The sequence below is a fragment of the Gossypium hirsutum genome, chromosome A09 (genome assembly GCF_007990345.1).
Source record: "Gossypium hirsutum isolate 1008001.06 chromosome A09, Gossypium_hirsutum_v2.1, whole genome shotgun sequence".
Taxonomy (NCBI): domain Eukaryota; kingdom Viridiplantae; phylum Streptophyta; class Magnoliopsida; order Malvales; family Malvaceae; genus Gossypium; species Gossypium hirsutum.
Genome location: NC_053432.1, coordinates 40,388,587 through 40,395,284, shown reverse-complemented (window position 1 = coordinate 40,395,284; position 6,698 = coordinate 40,388,587). Strand labels below are relative to the sequence as shown.

At 30.6% G+C, this 6,698-nt stretch overlaps 1 long non-coding RNA gene across 10 annotated transcripts; it reads left to right on the top strand.

The window, feature by feature from the left end:
• Positions 1–997: 997 nt before the first annotated feature.
• On the top strand, positions 998–5,067 carry LOC107935730 (uncharacterized). 10 transcript variants are annotated; one of them, XR_005901871.1, is made up of 5 exons: positions 1,017–1,294; positions 1,370–1,470; positions 1,561–3,605; positions 3,791–3,855; positions 4,720–5,067. It is a non-coding gene; the product is annotated as an uncharacterized lncRNA (long non-coding RNA). The 10 variants fall into 10 exon arrangements; XR_005901870.1 differs by having other exon boundaries at positions 4,684–5,067; XR_005901869.1 differs by having other exon boundaries at positions 1,561–3,710.
• The last annotated feature ends 1,631 nt before the right edge of the window (positions 5,068–6,698 follow it).

The following is a 6,698-nucleotide window of genomic DNA, read 5'->3' as shown; positions in this document are numbered from 1 at the left end:
TTATAACAAATTAAATAAGGTCTTATTTTTATTCTGAATTCGATTTTATTTTGATCATATCTAAAACCGACTTTAAAAAAAATACAAATTAACTACACTATTCACTTAGCTATGGGAAAGTTAATTTCATTTTAGTTACTTAATCATGAAAAGTTACACTTTGATAACTAAACTATTTAATTAGAAGTTTTCATTTAATTAAGTTACGAAGCTGTTAAAATCAATGTTATGGCTTTCTTTAAACACTCACCCCTAACCTCTTAAATCAATAACCCTTTAACCCCCGGACCCTAAATCTCTAATCATAAACCCTTAAAACTATAAACACTAATTAATAACTCTTTAAACACTAGACCCTAAATCTCAAATTATAAACCCTTAAAACTATAAACGATAAACCTTAATCCCAACACCCTAAACCCTAAATCTCAAATCATAAACCCTTAAAACTCTAACCCTTAAACCCTAAACCCCAATCCTTAAACCACAAGCCCTAAAACTAATTTTTAAACCCATAAACTGTAGATCATAAATCCCAAACCCTAAACTATAACCCATAAATCATAAACCCTAAAATCTAAAAATAAATTTCATATGGATATTAAGTATATATATAATGATTTAATGTAAGAGCAAAAAACAAAACACAAAAAAAAAGGAAAAAAAAAAGTGAAATGGCAAAATGATTGCAAAATGTTGCCGTTTTTAGGCTTTATTTTATATGTTAATTTAAAAATTATAAAAATCTTTAAAAAATTAAAAATTAAAAAATTAAAAAATTAAAAACTTAAAATTTTAATATTTAATATTTTAGTTCATATTTCAGTTAAAAAGTTTAATATTCAAAATTTAAAAAAAAGTTTGAAAAATAATAAACTCAGCACAAAAATTTTGAAAGAAAAAATTAAAAAAAATGTTAGAAATGAAAAAAATTAAAATTAAACAATAGTGGCGTTTTTGTTAAAAAACGCCATAAAAAGTTTAGATATAGTGGCGTTTTTAGTGAAAATGCCTCAAAAAGACCAATAATTTTTTGTTACCCGCTCATTACCCCCTCTTCTTTTCATCTCTGTCGCGCCCTAAATCCCCAAATAAAAGTTCCCTTTTCCCTTTTACTCTGAAAATTTGCCCCCAAATTCACCCCTCTTCTCTCCCTCGTCTCTGTAAATCAGTTTTTTTCTTCTCATCTCAGCTCTCGCCCACCGCCGTCTCTGCTGATTTTTTTCGGATCTGACCTGTATTCCGTGTCGGATCGTGTTGGCATAGGTACTGCACCCCAAATTGCCGAGTCAAGGTAACGAAGCTTACCATCCTCTCTTCTGTCTCTCGTATTTACAAATCAGGTTTCTTCATTCTCTTCTCATCTCAGTTCTCGCCCACCGCCTCCGCTGGTTTTTGCCAGATCTGACCCGTATACCGTGTCGGATCGTGTCGACACAAGTACTGCATCCCAAATTGCTCCAAGCCCAGGTAACGAAGCCTATACTTATGCCTATAATTATGTTTCTCATAGTGTTGTCTTGATTCATTGGCTTTCTTACTTTGTTTGCTTTTTGATAGTTTGGATGCAAAGATGGTTCAAATGGCTCAAATGGTTTATGGCTCTTGTCGTCAATTGCTTTCATATCCTGAAGGAACTCGGCAAGCTAAATGTTCATGTTGTGAAACAGTCAACTTTGTACTTGAAGGTTTCTTTCTCCTTCTCATGTCTGTCTCTTGTGTCTGACATAGCCGTGGGTTTACAACCCTTCAAGGACTCTTCAAATACATTCATGTCAGATGCATAACCATATTCTATGCTCACACCTGAGTCTGAGTAAGATAGATTGATTTCACTGATTTTAGGCTTGAATTCTACGTTCTTCAAAGAAAAAGTTTGCTTCCTTCATCAACTGTCATATAGCAGACATTGATACCTTTGGTAGCATTCTATGGTGTATAGTTTTTATTTTATCTTATATTCTGCAGAATGTTGATTTCACTGATTTTAGGCTTGAATTTTACGTTCTTCAAAGAAAAAGTTTGCTTCCTTCATCAACTGTCATTTTATATGGTAGCAAACATTGATACCTTTGATAGCATTCTGTGTTGTATAGTTTTTATTTTATCTTATATTCTGCAAAATGGGGATGATTCTGTAGATCGAAAACTGGAGAATGAAACAATGGCAGCTTTTGTAAGTTACTTTTCAAGTTCCCCGACATTTATATGTATCATAAATAAACTTTAAGAGTATTTCCTTCTCTTCATGGTTGTTTAGAGCAGGCAAATATTATTCTTTTTTAGCGTGTATTCTGAGTTTTGCACTCAAATTGATTTGTTTGCTTTGGACCATTGTATGATATTCCGAGATAGCGAAAAAGCATGGGGATTTTCTTATGTTTAGTTATATAGATATTGTAATGATTTAACTGATTTTGATCTTAATTTTACTGATTCTAATTACATTGTCATGCAATAGATAGTGAGTTCTTATTTTGAACTGTTTTGGTATTCTATAAGGAATTTCAGAACAATAAATTTTAAACAGATTTAGCTAATACCACCCTTCCATTACATATTACAGCAACAAAGGTTCCAAACAATGTCTGACTCCATCATTACGAAGAATATCCTTTTCATCTTATCTAGTTGTTTCTATGCGAGGGGATGAGTTGCATGATTAGTTTCTATAAAGCATCAGGGAAGTTCTGTTTTGTTAATTTTGTGGTTGTTTGGTGGAGGTTTTTAAGAATTTCACTTTTGCAATAAGCAAAATGTGAAAGCTTTTTTATTTGCTTACACCAAGGTTTTAGTCTGTTTTTACATTGGTATTATATATACATAATTTTTAAAGAATATTTATAAAAAACAATATTATTCAAGTAAAACAATGATAAATTAAACCGTGTAACATCAAACGAAATTTATATATTCATCATTTTCAGTTGATTTTCTGTATTATTTTTTATATATATAAGTAATTGCATTGTTAATAAATTGAGGTTTATTTGATAGAAACAATATTTTTGAGTTATGTTAGGGTGGTATTAATAATTGCTCTTTAAGATAGACATCTATACTATTTATAAAGCCTTTTACTAAGTTGGTATCACCCATCAACTAAGTCTCAATTCAGTTAAAGAAAAATATTTTAATGTATCTTCACATTTAAAATAAATTATATTATTTGAGGGTATTTTAATATTTTAATAAATGCATATGATGAGATTTGAACCCATACTAATTAAGTTAATAAAATCTTAAATTTATCATTTAACTAAAGTTTTATTTTAGCATTTTATACATTCTAATTTTATTATGCTTACTTTATTAATTTAAATTTCGTTTCACTTACAATAGAATCTAATTTTTTATTTTAATATAGTCCATCTTTAATGTGTTCTTATTAATTAGTTTAAACACAAATATATATTTTAAAGACATGATTTCCACTTGCATTAATATTCAATTTAAAATGAAGTGAAAAGTGTACCTTGGAATGCATCAAGTTCTCTTCTTGCGACATGTGGGCAAGATAAAACTGTTTGGATTTGGGAAATCCTGCCAGGGAATGAATTTGAGTGTATTCAAGTTTTCAAGGTCATACTCAGGATGTGAAAATGGTTCGGTGGCATCCCACAATGGATATTTTGTTTTCCTGTAGTTACGATAACACTACAGTATAAGCTAGATGGATCTCCCTCTTTAAAAAGACCATAGAAATCTTGGTTGTTTTTGCAAATTTCATTATATGCCAACAAGATTGATAAATGTGATCAAATTGTGATACATTCACTTTTCCTTGTAGGTTTGATGGTCAGAGGATGCTGATGGTGATTGGGACTGTGTGCAAACTTTAGGTGAATCTAGCAAGTACTAAGCCTAGAACTCTTTCTATCTGTTCTGTTTCAGTTCATTTTCTTGTTCATTGTATTGCCTGACATGTACTTTTATATGTACCTATTAAATATTGTGGTGATGTCTTTGAAATTTTATTATACCTTAAAGATTTTTGTCCACTAGTTTATTAAGTTTTTGGACTACTAAAAACTCTTGTTCCACTAGTTTATGGTCAGTGGTCACTATTCCACCGTTTGGTCGCTTGCTTATTACTAATAGTAGAATTTAACCAATCTGATATTTGTTTGCGAAAGAGATTAATTATGCATTTTCTTCCATTTTTGTTACTTTGAATTTGGTATGAGCTTTTTCTTTTTCTTTCTTAATCAATTTTCTTTAAAAGGGTCTGCTTGACCGAGTTAGTGTTTTATCTAAAATTAGAAGACATTTTCTTGATTGTTATTAATTGTTTTCTTTTACCAACTAGCCTATTTTCTGTAGTTGTCTACTGCTGGTGGTAGGATGATTATCTCTAGTGATGGTGTTTGGGATGCAGTTGTCTAATTTTGCCCAGCAGAATTAAGCTAATTTTATGCTACATTCTAACTATCATTTTTTTTCTTTATGGATTTTCACTAGCGTTGATGGTGCAAATTAATCATTATTCATTCCAATATATTTGAAGAAAGAAACATTTGTTCAGATAAAATATAATATATATTCTCTGCTCCTATCTAATTTATCATCAATTTGCCTTCTCAACGACTGTTATTTTATCAAAATCCCCACTGATTGAATCATACCTTTGAAACATGCAAGCTATAATTTATTGTGTAAGCTAATGGAGTTACCATAATATAGCTCTTTTATGTTTTAACTGGTGGCAAATGGAATAAGAAAAACCAACTACACTAGATTGCGGTCCAAGAACAATTTGCAGAAGGCACATAATGGTTGGCTCTTACCTCTACAAATGCATGTGGGAGGCATTGCAGCAGCGAATAAGAATGATATTGATCAACATGCAGTTGACACCGTATGTGCTCTGAATCTAAATCCGGGTGTGGGTTTCAGATATTTTATGTGCAAAAAAGTATAGTACCTTATATTTGTATGTTAGTTAAGCAGATTATATATAGAACTTGCAGTAGGATCAACTAATTAGTTGATCAAAAACTACACCTAGTTTTGTAATAGTCTAGTTGCATATTTGCATATATTTAATAATAATCTCGTGTCAACTAATTATTCTATTTTTTATTTAATTGTTTTGTTTTCAACCTTTTATTTTTATTTGAGTTGAAAGAAGAAAAAACGAATTGTAATTTTGACTTAGAAAATAGAATATTCATTTGCGGCTTAATCAATTTAAATAATCAATGTTGATATTTCACATGGGAATGGATATTCAAATCTTATATTTTACATGGTTATGATTTAAGTCCTTATTTCATTTAAGTAACTTCATTATAATATCTTATTTTATTGATATCTTTATATTTAATCTAATTTTTATTATTTATTTTAGTTTTGATTCTAAATTTTTATTTTTATTTTAATATTTAAGATAACTTGAGTTTTAACTTTAGGATTTTAATTGTGTTATTAATTTATTATTTTAAATTTTAAATTTAAATTCATTAATTTTTGTATTTAGTCTTAAAGTTAAAATTTTAATAGAAAATTTAATTTGATAATGAATTTTAATAGAATTTTAATAGGATATTTTTATATTTATATCATGGATATTATTCTTCTCAATATTTTGATAATGAATTTTAAAATTTTTATATTTTTCATGACCTTTATAATATTTTATTTTTTTTAAAATTTTATGACCTTTAGCGGCGTTTTTTGCGGCGCTTGTAAAAACGCCGCTAAAGACCTTAAAAAACGCCGCTAAAAGTCAATTTTGCTGCAATGACCTCCCGAGCTAAAATTTTAATCGGTTCTTCATTGTAAGTCATATCCGGTTGTAACTCAATTTCTGTCGGTGAAATCACATGTGAAAGATCCGAACGATACCGATGTAACATAGATACATGGAATACATCATGAATCCTCTCTAATTCCAGCGGTAATGCTAACTGATACGCTACCGGGCCAATTCTTTCAATTACCTCATACGGTCCGATGAAACGTGGACTCAACTTGCCTTTCCGACCGGATCTAAGAATTTTCTTCCATGGAGACACTTTTAAAAACACTTTATCACCAACTTGAAAGTCGATCTCTTTTCGCTTCAAATCTGCGTAAGATTTTTGCCTATCTGAAGCAGCTTTCAAACATGCTCGAATCACTTTCACTTTTTCTTCAGTTTCCTTGATTAAATCAACTCCGTAAATCTGGTTTTCTTTGAGTTCGGTCCAATACAGCGGTGTCCGGCACTTGCGACCATACAACGCTTCATAAGGTGCCATTTTCAAACTCGTCTGATAACTATTATTGTAAGCAAATTCCACCAATGGTAAGTACCTTTCCCAACTTCCTTGGAACTCCAACACGCAACATCTGAGCATGTCTTCAAGAATCTAAATTACTCTCTCTGATTGTCCATCAATCTGTGGATGGAAGGCAGTGTTGAAATTTAACTTCGTACCTAATGCTTCTTGCAGCTTTTTCCAAAATCCGAAGTAAACCTCGGATCTCTATCCAAAATAATCGACAAGGGTACTCCGTGAAGTCTAACAATCTCACTAATATATAATTCAGCTAACTTATCAAGAGAATAATCAATGCGTACTGAAACAAAATGGGTTGATTTAGTCAATTTGTCGACTATCACCCAGAAGACATCTTTCTTCTTCGGAGTTAACGGCAATCCTGATACAAAATCCATAGTAATTTGATCTCATTTCCATTCGAGAATCATGATA